Raw genomic sequence first — 12,834 nt, 5'->3', positions numbered from 1 at the left:
TGTAAACCAATAGAATTCTCGGGCAATGAAGGACCCATTGCAGCCCTACGCTGGATAGAGAAAACTGAGGCTGTTCTGAAAATAAGCAAGTGTGCTGAAGAAGATAAGATAATGTTTGCTTCAAATCTATTTAAAAACGCAGCCTTAGAATGGTGGAACACTATCCTCCAGTCAAGAGGAAGTGATAGAATTTATAGCATGGAATGGGAGGAGTTCAAAAATATGGTAGAAAGGAAATTCTGCCATCCCAATGAAAAGGAACAAATAGCAAATAAGTTTCTGAATCTTAGAATGGCCAGGGTAGACAGTAAGGGTTACACTACCACATTCTTTGAATATGCTAGGATAGTACCAACCCTTGCATCACCTGAACCAGTGTTAATCTCCCGTTATATCTGCGGATTAATTGGAGAGATTAGACATGTAGTCAAGGCAGCTAGACCCCAAACCATAGAGGAAGCTGTAGAACTAGCCAATACATTGACTAATGAACTAGTGAGAACTAGAGAAGAAGACCAGAGGAGAAACCTAACCCAAAGGCTTACTCAAGAATTCCATTCTGGGAATTCCAACCGTAGAAATGTAGGTTCTACCTCAGCACCATACTGCAGAAACTGCAAGAAGAAGCATTCTGGAAAATGCTCCACTTACTGTAATTTTTGCAAGGCCCCAGGACACAAGGAAGAGAATTGCAAGAAGAAATCCAGTAACGGAATGTGTTTCAATTGTGGAGAAAAAGGTCACATCAGGACAAATTATCCGAAATTGTCTCCAGTTGCAAACAACAAGAATCCTAAAAATTCTAGAGCATTTGTTCTAACTGCAGATGAAGCCAAGATGATCCCGGACGTCATTGCTGGTACGTTTTTAGTTAATGATATTTTTGCTAAAGTATTATTCGACTCTGGTGCAAACCAAAGTTTTATTAATACTTCGTTTTGCAAACTCCTAAATCAATCATTAACTAAACTACCACAACAATGTCTAGTAGAAACAGCAAATGGAGAAACCGTTAGAATTTCTGAAATCTTGCAGGGAGCAAGAATAGAAATTTTTAATCAAAAATTTATTGCAAACCTTTACCCAATGAATCTGGCTGGATTCGATGTTGTGTTAGGAATGGATTGGTTAATAGCCAATAAAGCCAGTATTTTATGTGATCAAAAGTTAATTCAAGTAAAATCACCAAGAGGTGAAAAGATCACGATTAAAGGAGATAAACCATTTAGATCCACTAAATTAATCTCAGTGATGAAAACTGCAAGTTGTATAAGAAAAGGATCTATAGTGTATTTGATTTCTATAATCACTAACACTAAAGAAAAAGAATTAAAAGACATTCCAGTAGTGTCCCAATTTTCAGATGTCTTTCCAGAAGAATTGCCAGGACTACCGCCAGACAGGGAAGTGGAATTCAGAATCCATCTGCTACCAGGGACAACACCGATTGCCAAAGCACCTTACCGTTTGGCACCCGTCGAAATGCAGGAACTGAAGAAACAATTAGACGAATTATTGGAGAAAGGATTCATACAACCAAGTTCATCGCCATGGGGAGCACCGATATTGTTCGTCAAAAAGAAGGACGGATCAATGCGTATGTGCATTGACTACCGTGAATTAAACAAAGTCACGATTAAGAATCGGTATCCATTACCGAGGATCGATGATTTGTTTGATCAACTTCAAGGAGCTCGATTTTTCTCTAAAATCGATTTAAGATCAGGATATCATCAATTAAAGGTACAGGAAGAGGACATTCCTAAACCCGCATTCAGAACAAGGTATGGTCATTATGAATTTATTGTCATGCCATTTGGTTTAACCAATGCCCCAGCCGCATTTATGGACATGATGAACCGAATATGTAAACCATATTTGGATAAATTCATAATTGTCTTCATAGATGATATTCTCATTTACTCTAAAAGTAAAGAAGAACATGCAAAGCACTTGCACTTACTTTTAAGTTTATTGAGAAAGGAAAAGCTTTATGCTAAATTTTCAAAGTGTGAGTTTTGGTTAGAACAGGTACAATTTCTCGGACATTTAGTTAACCATGAAGGAATTCATGTAGATCCAACAAAGATCAAGGCGATTACCAAATGGAAAACCCCTGAGTCGCCAACTAAGGTTAGAAGTTTCTTAGGATTGGCCGGTTATTATAGAAGATTTATTCGAGATTTTTCTAGAATAGCCATTCCTTTAACTAAGTTAACCTGTAAATCTGTTAAGTTTGAATGGGGACCAAAACAAGAAGAAGCCTTTAGAATTCTTAAGCAAAGATTAACCCATACACCCATACTAGCGTTACCGGAAGGAACTGAAGACTTTATGGTCTTTTGTGACGCTTCTAAGTTAGGTTATGGATGTGTATTAATGCAACGTCAAAAGGTTATAGCTTATGCCTCTAGACAGCTTAAGAGTCATGAAGAGAATTATTCAACCCATGATTTGGAATTAGGAGCCATAATTTTTGCCCTTAAAATTTGGAGACATTATCTTTATGGTAGTAAGTTTACCATATTCACAGATCATAAGAGCTTAAGGTATGTTTTTGGGCAAAAAGAGTTGAATATGAGACAAAGACGCTGGATGGAATTACTTAGTGATTATGATTGTGATATCCAATATCATGCAGGAAAAGCCAATGTGGTGGCTGATGCTTTAAGTCGAAAGTATCACGAAAAGCCAAAAAGGGTACGTTCTCTTAAATTAAATCTACAAGTAGATTTAAACGATCAGATTAGAAAAGCACAAGAATCAGTAATCAAGGAGGATACTGAAAAATTAAAAGGAATGATTAAGGAGTTAGAACAAGGAACAGATGGAATTTGGAGGTTCCATAAAAAGAGAATGTGGATACCTAAATTAGGAAATTTACGTCACCGTATATTAGAAGAGGCCCATAAATCTAAATATACGATGCATCCAGGAAATAATCAAATGTACCAGGATTTAAGGAAAAATTTCTGGTGGATAGGAATGAAAAAGGATATAGCAACCTATGTTTCTAAATGTTTAACTTGCTCACAAGTTAAAGCTGAACATCAGAAACCCTCAGGTTTGTTACAACAATTAGAAATGCCAGTTTGGAAATGGGAATTGATAACAATGGATTTTGTTACCAAATTACCCAAAACAAGAAAAGGTAATGATACAATCTGGGTGATTGTAAATAGGCTAACCAAATCAGCTCATTTCTTACCAATGAAGGAAACCTTTAGCATGGAACAATTAGCTAAATTGTATGTAAATGAAATTGTTTCTTTACATGGCATTCCTTTATCAATTGTTTCTGATAGGGATAGCCGATTTACCTCTCATTTTTTGTCAAGTTTCCAAAAGGCAATGGGAACTAAGTTGAATCTAAGCACCGCTTATCATCCTCAAACAGACGGGCAAAGTGAAAGGACAATTCAAACTATGGAAGACATGCTTAGAGCTTGTGTAATTGATTTCGGAGGTAATTGGGACGAACACTTACCTTTGATAGAATTTTCTTATAATAACAGTTATCATACAAGTATCAACGCTGCACCATTCGAAGCACTTTATGGACGAAAGTGCAGAACCCCAGTCTGTTGGGCAGAAATTGGGGAAAAACAATTATCTGGACCTGAGATAGTACAAGAAACTACTGACAAAATTATTCAAGTCAAGGAACGACTGAAAGCAGCACGTGATCGACAGAAGAGCTACGCTGACAACAGACGTAAACCATTAGAATTTCAGGTAGGTGACAAAGTATTGTTAAAAGTCTCTCCTTGGAAAGGAGTGGTAAGATTCATCAAGAGAGGAAAGCTAAGTCCCAGCTACAACTGCCAGAGGAAATGGCAGGAATACATGACGTATTTCATGTATCTAATCTCAAAAAGTGTCTAGCTGACGAATCACTCGTAGTACCTCTCAAGGATATAGAGGTAAATGAACAACTCAAATTTGTAGAGAGGCCTCTACAGATTGAAGATAGGAAAATTAAGAATCTCAAGCACAAGAGACTAGTTCTGGTCAAAGTAAAGTGAAACTCCAAAAGAGGACCTGAGTACACATGGGAGCTTGAATCAGAAATGCAAAAGAAATATCCACAGTAGATCTCGAGGACGAGCTCTAAAACAAGGTGGGGAGGATGTAATAACCCTCGATAAAACCAACACCCTCAAAATAGTTCTGACACCCCTAATATATCTTAAAATGTCTCAATATGTCTTTATATGCACCCCGTATGTGAAAACCGAGCCCAAAATACAATATAACATATAAAATAAATTAAAAACCTTAAATCTTAAGTTGAGGCGGGCCGCGTAGGACCTCACCTCAACTTAACGCGGGCCGCATTAAGGTGTAACCGGACTCCGCTGAAATCTTTAGTTCATGCGGGCCGCGTATGATTTTGTTTAAGTTGATGCGGGCCGCAAGTGTTTTAGAATGTGGCAAAGCCCGGTGCGGCCACGTGGCCCAACACCCGACAAGCCTACTAGCCAAGCTACGCGTTGACCCAGAGTTGACGCGGGCCGCGTAAGCTTGGCCCATTCTTAACGCGGGCCGCGTGAAGACGCAATTACAGCCCTATAAATAGAAGGCAACGGGCCTTCAGTCCGATCGTTCATTTCTTTCTTTCAATCTCAATTTTCTGTAGTGGCGTTATTATACCCGGGCATTATACCCCCTAATTAGCGAGGTTCTGCTACGATGTAAGTATTATAACCCCTGGAGACGTATTAGATACGCTGCCCGATTGATCTAGGGTTCCGTAACGGCTGTCGTGGTTCTGCCCGACGTAGTCGTTGGAATGCCGTCTCGGGGAGGGTATTACTAATGTTAAAATGGGTTATTATACTAACACACGTGCATTTGTGTAAATTATAGATATTCACCAGGAAACCCTAAAGGATAACCTAAAACAGCAATGTGAGTGATCCTTCTTTTTATGAACTCATTTTTGTGAGTTGATCCACTTTTTGTAAACCTTTTTGGTTACTGTTTTTACAAAACCTCACTTAATTAAATATATACAAAGCAGTTATTGAGTATTTGTAAAGAATACAATTATAGTGGGTATGTTGGGGTTTTGTATACAAAATTGATTACTGGCGTGGTAACATCCCATAAGTTGAGTATGACCGTACCACTGATGTTAATTGTGATGTCTCGGAAACAAATGTAATTGCGGATGTGCCCTCAATACTGCAAATTGGTTTTATTTAAACTTGATTAAACTGGGATTCACTCACCAGTATTTCCCACTGACAAAATGTTTTTAAAACGTGTTTCAGGTAACAAAATGTGAAAGCCAAATAGAAACCAGCTGGACAGCACTGAAGGCTTGGAAAAGTGGCAATAAAGTTACCTAAAAAGAAATAGATGTTTTTCTTAAATAAAATAGGGTGTACCCCTATGAAATTATATGTACTGAAAACTTGGGTTTTACCCATGTGTTTAATATTATAAAATGTGGTGGTTTACTCTGATAACATATTTCCTAACTACGGTCCTGATGAAAATTTCCGCTGCCAAATTGGATAAATAAATGTGATACCACCGAAACTGGCTCACGGCTGCCCGTTCCCGGGAACTTGGGATCGGGGGCTGTGACACAAACGGTGCCGAAGAAAGCAGGCATTCAAATTGTCAAGGGTGATAATGGCGAGCAGATAGCCACTCGGCCGGTAACCGGGTGGCGGGTATGTATTGACTACTTGAAGCTGAACGCTGCCACATCAAGGGATCACTTTCCTTTGCCCTTTATTGACCAGATTGTCGAGAAATTATCAGGTCAGAAATTTTACTGCTTTCTTAATGGTTATTCAGGGTATAATCAGATTGCTATCCACCTTGATGACCAAGAAAAGACCACCTTCACATGCCCCTATGGCACATTCGCATTTAGGCGAATGCCATTTGGGCTGTGCAATGCCCCGGCCACCTTTCAAAGGTGTATGATGAGTATATCAGATATGGTCGGGGACGCCCTAGAGATATTTATGGATGACTTTTCAGTCTTTGGGTCATCATTTGATACATGTTTAGATGAACTATCTAGGGTATTAGAGAGATGTGTCCAAACGAATCTAGTGCTCAGTTGGGAAAAGAGCCATTTTATGGTTCAAGAGGCTATAGTGTTAGGACATGTCGTGTCAAGTAAGGGGATAGAATTTGATAGAGCCAAAGTGAGAGTCATTTCTACTTTACCTCCCCCGACTAATGTGAAGGGCGTTCGTTCCTTTTTAGGACACGCCGACTTTTACCGTATATTTATTAAGGGCTTTAGTGTTATAACAAAACCTTTATGTAACCTATCGTTAAAAGATGTTCCGTTTGAATTTGATGATAAATGTTTAAATTCTTTTAATGTATTAAAGGAACAACTAGTACAAGCCCCAATCTTGCAATCACCTGATTGGACAAAACCATTTGAAATAATGTGTGATGCAAGCGATTTCGCTATTGGGGCTGCACTTGGCCAACGAGTAGATAAGAAGCCGGTAGTTATCTACTACGCAAGCAAAACCCTCTCCGATGCTCAGTTGAACTATACTACAACGGAGAAGGAGTTGCTTGCCGTTGTTTATGCTTTGGATAAATTCCGGTCTTATATTTGTGGAAGCAAAGTAATTGTTTACTCTGATGATAGTGCAGTCAGGTATCTAATGGAGAAAAAGGACGCCAAACCGAGACTGATTCGGTGGATCCTACTATTGCAAGAATTTGATCTCGAAATCAGAGACAAGAAAGGGTGTGAAAATGTAGTTGCTGACCATCTGTCACGACTACCGGTTGAAGTGGAGGAGTTCACACCCGAGATCAATGAGCACTTTCCTGATGAGTTTATAATGGTTGCGAGTTCCGGACCTTGGTATGCTAACTTTGCAAATTATCTTGTTTCAGGTACGATACCGGATGCATGGAATAAGCATAGGAAGCAGCAATTTCTGTCACAAGTGAAGAATTACATTTGGGATGAGCCGGATTTGTTCCGGATTGGTGCTGATCAGATTATTAGAAGATGTGTGCCCGAGACAGAGTTCTTGGAAGTATTACAGCATGCTCACTCATCTGCATGTGGCGGTCACTTTAGCGGACAGAAGACATGCCATAAAGTTCTTGAAGCCGATCTTTATTGGCCAACCATGTTTAAAGACGCGTTTGAGTTTGTTAAACATTGTCCCAATTGCCAAAAGATGAGTGGGATTTCAAAAAGGGACGAAATGCCAATGCAACCAATTTTGGTTGTTGATATTTTTGATGTTTGGGGAATTGATTTTATGGGGCCGTTTCCCAATTTGAATGGTAATCTATATATCTTAGTGGCAGTTGATTATGTTTCAAATTGGATTGAAGCCATTGCCACTAAGACAAACGACTATACCGTTGTCTGCAAGTTTATCCATTCAAACATTTTTTCTAGGTTCGGGATTCCTCGGGTTATAATTAGTGATGGAGGATTCCACTTTAAAAACTTTAATTTTGGTAAACTATTGAAACGGTATGGCGTTGACCATCGAATTGCTACACCATATCATCCACAAACGAGTGGACAGGTAGAAGTGTCGAATAGGCAAATTAAGGAAATTTTGCAAAAGACGGTGCGAACTGATCGTAAGGATTGGTCATCTAAATTGGATGACGCTTTACGGGCATATCGCACCGCTTATAAAGCTCCTATCGGCACTACACCCTATCGTTTGGTGTATGGGAAAGGTTGCCATTTATACTTAGAAATCGCATATCGTGCTTTGTGGGCTGTTAAACAGGTAAATACTGACTATTCTGATGCAGGTGCCCACAGGTTGTTGAAGCTAAGTGAATTGGAGGAATTACGCAACGAGGCATATGATACAGTGGCCGCATACAAAGATAAGATGAAGGCGGTGCACAACGCGAAGCTGAGGTGTTTGGTGTTTGCGGTAGGTCAAAGAGTTTGGTTATTCAACTCCCGTTTGAAGCTTTTTCCAGGTAAGCTAAGGAGCAAATGGACCGGTCCATTTGTTATTACGCGAGTCGGACACTATGGAGATGTGGAAATCGAGTATCCGAAGGACCAACGAAGACAAGTAGTGAATGGTCATCGGTTGAAACCGTATCTAGACGGCGACGATTTGAACCCGTTACCAGAGGAGGTGAGCTTTCTTGAAGGTTCGCCGGAATACACGACCGACTGAGGGTCATGAGAAGTCCGGCTGAAGACTAAAACTTAGCGCTACCGGGAGGCAACCCGGATGTTCGGTACGTAATTCCTTTGTTTTCGTTTCTTTGTTTTTCGTTGTTTTTAAATGGTTAAAGAGTTTATTTGTGAGTATACCCACAGCTTCAAGCAAGTGTGGGGACGTTGAAAATGCCCAGGTACGTTTCTGAATTAGGTTGCGTGTCGAGGACGACACAAAATTTTTAAGGAGGTGGAGCGGGCAAGTATTCGAGTATTCGATTTAGTCGGTAAAAAAAAAAATTCATAAGCTTATACTACAAACATCTCTTTTCAATCATAAAAAAAAACTTAACAAAAAAATAAATAAATAAATAAATAAATAAATAAATAAATATAAAATAAAAATCTATACTATATAATAAAAGAAACCATTTATAGGACACATGTCACTTATTGGAGACATCTATTTTTTAGTCCATTAAAATTAAATAATTATTTATGAGATATACGAAGAGATATCCATTTAATATATTCAATTTTTATTTACAAAACTTTATCAACAAGAGATTATACAAAAAGTTCTTATCCAAACATTGAAGATAAAGACTTAAGTATATTAATTAAATAGTATAATAATATCACGATACGATGATACGATGAAGTGGTAGTTTTGTTCTTTGTCAAAATAGTAAGGGGTAAATGATGTAGTTTGACCATATTAATATTCTAATCAACTTCATTAACTCATTCATATTAAACCATATAATAAACGTCCATGTAAATAATTTGTTTTTTTATATTAATATACAAAAAGTTCATATCCTAACATCTATATATAATCTAAAGTTTAGTTATAAGTTCAATTTTAAAACCTAAATTTATGGCTGTTTTAAATTGGGTTCTTCTATCTCTCTCCACTAATATAATAATGATTGGTGTTTAAGGATTATTAATTGATGATAATTGATGATGATTAGTTATGATTATATAAAAGTTTATTCAAAATAAGGATTGACTTTTCAGATTTCTCTGGTCCCTATCTCTCTCAACCCCACCCAAATCACCACACTAGCTTTCAATGTCCCTAATAATCAATCAAGAAGGGGCTCTTACCCAGATCGATAATCATGGTCAGATTGCTATTCCAAGGAGTTTGGGAATCAGAGATTTTTGGCGTACTAACAGTGATTATCTGATCTTCCAAGTTTACCCCCAAGACTTCTAGGTGGCTGAATGCAGACAGATATGGTGTGGAGTTGTTGCAATCAACGATGTACCATTGATTGAGAGAACAATCCGCAACAATTCCAAAAGGGTATGGAATCGTCACCTTCCCGCACGTATCATTGCACCCTGTCTTGGCGTACTTTGGAATTGCAGTGGATGCTGATGCCATTGAAACAAAAATGAGTAAACGGTAAGGTTGATTTAACTTCGTATTTGTAAAACGTTACATTTATTTCTTTTAAATTCAAGGGATACCTTTCAGTGTCCCTATGGTTGTTATGGGAGTTAATTAGCAACAACAATCAAAACAAGTTAGATGATGAAAGAGACTGGTTGACGAACGATGTGTTGTAGCGAAGCTTTTGTTGCGATTGAAGCTCCTTTCAGATTTAGATACAGGTTCGTTATGCGCTTCAGAGATGTTTTATTTACTGATTTGTTTTATAAACTTATGCTTATGGGGCCAAAATGAGTGTCACTTTGCATTGTTTGATTGTCTTTCAAATTTTGCATACAAGGTGCTCGATGAAATGGCTGTGTGAAAATCAGCAGCGACGGCCAGAGCCAGCGCAGGAGATGGAGCCGGGTGGCAGTATAAGAGCCGAAAGGACATGTTTTGATGACTTTTGATTGAAGTTTCATACTTTTTCAGACAACCAGTGAGTTTAAGTGAAAAAAAAATCAAACTTTTCAAACATATCGTGTTTTTCATTTTCTTTTTGTTCATACGAACTCGCAGATGGCGGATGTAGCGAAGGACTTAACCACCAGAACAATAGGAGGGGCGACACAGTTGATAGTTGGACACCCTTTTGATACCATCAAGGTCAAACTTCAAGGTCAACCCGTACCTCCACCGGGTCAGCTCCCTAGATATTCTGGTGCAATAGATGCCGTTAAACAAACAATAGCAGCAGAGGGTCCACGGGGTCTATACAAAGGCATGGGTGCCCCTCTTGCCACTGTGGCAGCTCTAAATGTTGTTCTGTATACAGTTAGAGGGCAAATGGAAGCACTTTTGAGGTCTGAGCCCGGTGCACCCTTAACCGTGAACCAGCAGGTGGTTGCTGGAGCCGGTGCTGGAGTTGCTGTTGCCATTTTGGCCACCCCAACTGAGTTAGTCAAGTGCAGGTCAGTCCATTTTTTTCAATAATTAGTTTAAGATTTATTAGTACCAAAGTGGTCAAGATTTATTAGTACCAGTTGAGAATAATGATGCCCAAAATGTAATTCAACAACCCGATCCAAACGATTCGTTCACATTCAAGGTAAATTGAGTTGGGTTTACGTTGTATTTTCGGTTATGAGTTCAAAATTGGAGACCTTTGTTTTAAAAAGCCGTGCGTTTTGATCCCAAAAGCCTACGTGCACATCATGTATGCGAGGCGTCCGTTATTATAAAAAAATACTAAAAAAATGTTATGGATAATATTTTGACCTGTTAACTTATAAACACTAAAATATAAGATATTCCCGTCATCTTTGGTCAGCTTTGTTCGATAGGTGGTCTAATTTGTTCAAATATTGGCCACATAAAGCGTCACATCAGTCGCATCATGGAATCGCGTCAGTTGCTGTGATGCGATCTCATTACCGCACCGCACATTACGCGCTTCTGATGCGTGCAGTTTACAACCAAGAACTTGACATAATAAGAATCTAGGATTTACATTTACAGTGTCTTGAATTAATTGCAGACTTCAGGTACAAAGGGGAGTGAGCAGTACATGGAAACACTTTTGAGGTCTGAGCCCGGTGCACCCTTAACCGTGAACCAGCAGGTGGTTGCTGGAGCCGGTGCTGGAGTTGCTGTTGCCATTTTGGCCACCCCAACTGAGTTAGTCAAGTGCAGGACAGTCCATTTTTTTCAATAATTAGTTTAAGATTTATTAGTACGAAAGTGGTCAACATTTATTAGTACCAGTTGAGAATAATGATGCCCAAAATGTAATTCAACAACCCGATCCAAACGATTCGTTCACATTCAAGGTAAATTGAGTTGGGTTTACGTTGTATTTTCGGTTATGAGTTCAAAATTGGAGACCTTTGTTTTAAAAGGCCGTGCGTTTTGATCCAAAAAGCCTACGTGCACATCATGTATGAGAGGCGTCCGTTATTATAAAAAAATACTAAAAAAATGTTATGGATAATATATTGACCTATTAACTTATAAACACTAAAATATAAGATATTCCCGTCATCTTTGGTCAGCTTTGTTCGATAGGTGGTCTAATTTGTTCAAATACTGGCCACATAAAGCGTCACATCAGTCGCATCATGGAATCGCGTCAGTTGCTGTGATGCGATCTCATTACCGCACCGCACATTACGCGCTTCTGATGCATGCAGTTTACAACCAAGATCTTGACATAATAAGAATCTAGGGTTTACATTTACAGTGTCTTGAATTAATTGCAGACTTCAGGTACAAAGGGGAGTGAGCAGTACATGGAAGCACTTTTGAGGTCTGAGCCCGGTGCACCCTTAACCGTGAACCAGCAGGTGGTTGCTGGAGCCAGTGCTGGAGTTGCTGTTGCCATTTTGGCCACCCCAACTGAGTTAGTCAAGTGCAGGTCAGTCCATTTTTTTTCAATAATTAGTTTCTTTTAAGCCAAATATTGACTCTTTCGTTAGTTGAACATACTAATTATCAGCTTCAGAGTTGATTTCAATATTGACTCTTTCGTAAGTCAACCATATTTCGGTAAATTTCAGTCATGTTTTTACCTTTCGGATCGTCTACGATTGAAAGTGTTATTAACTGAATCTGATTAACGAATCAAAGTGTTTTTTGGATCGTCGTCTACAGGTTGTTTCGGATAACTTAAAAGTTATACAAACTGTTTTTTGGTTGATCTTGGACATGTTTTCATCCATTTTAGAGATTTATTAGTGGTCAAGATTTATTAGTACCAAAGTGGTCAAGATTTATTAGTAACCAGTTGAGAATAATGATGCCCAAAATGTAATTCAACAACCCGATCCAAACGATTCGTTCACATTCAAGGTAAATTGAGTTGGGTTTACGTTGTATTTTCGGTTATGAGTTCAAAATTGGAGACCTTTGTTTTAAAAAGCCGTGCGTTTTGAGCCAAAAGCCTACCTGCACATCATGTATGCGAGGCGTCCGTTATTATAAAAAAATACTAAAAAAATGTTATGGATAATATTTTGCCTGTTAACTTATAAACACTAAAATATAAGATATTCCCGTCATCTTTGGTCAGCTTTGTTCGATAGGTGGTCTAATTTGTTCAAATACAGGCCACATAAAGCGTCACATCAGTCGCATCATGGAATCACGTCAGTTGCCGTGATGCGATCTCATTACCGCACCGCACATTACGCGCTTCTGATGCGTGCAGTTTACAACCAAGATCTTGACATAATAAGAATATAGGGTTTACATTTACAGTGTCTTGAATTAATTGCAGACTTCAGGTACAAAGGGGAGTGAGCAG

At 38.7% G+C, this 12,834-nt stretch overlaps 1 long non-coding RNA gene across 1 annotated transcript; it reads left to right on the top strand.

The window, feature by feature from the left end:
* The first annotated feature begins 10,228 nt into the window (after positions 1–10,228).
* LOC118480487 lies at positions 10,229–11,827 on the top strand. The gene is made up of 3 exons (XR_004862926.1): positions 10,229–10,396; positions 11,118–11,362; positions 11,792–11,827. It is a non-coding gene; the product is annotated as an uncharacterized LOC118480487 (long non-coding RNA).
* The last annotated feature ends 1,007 nt before the right edge of the window (positions 11,828–12,834 follow it).

This window comes from Helianthus annuus, chromosome 7 (assembly GCF_002127325.2).
Source record: "Helianthus annuus cultivar XRQ/B chromosome 7, HanXRQr2.0-SUNRISE, whole genome shotgun sequence".
In the NCBI taxonomy this organism is placed as follows: domain Eukaryota; kingdom Viridiplantae; phylum Streptophyta; class Magnoliopsida; order Asterales; family Asteraceae; genus Helianthus; species Helianthus annuus.
The sequence above is the reverse complement of the archived record's forward strand: the minus strand, read 5'-3'. Positions and strand labels throughout refer to the sequence as shown.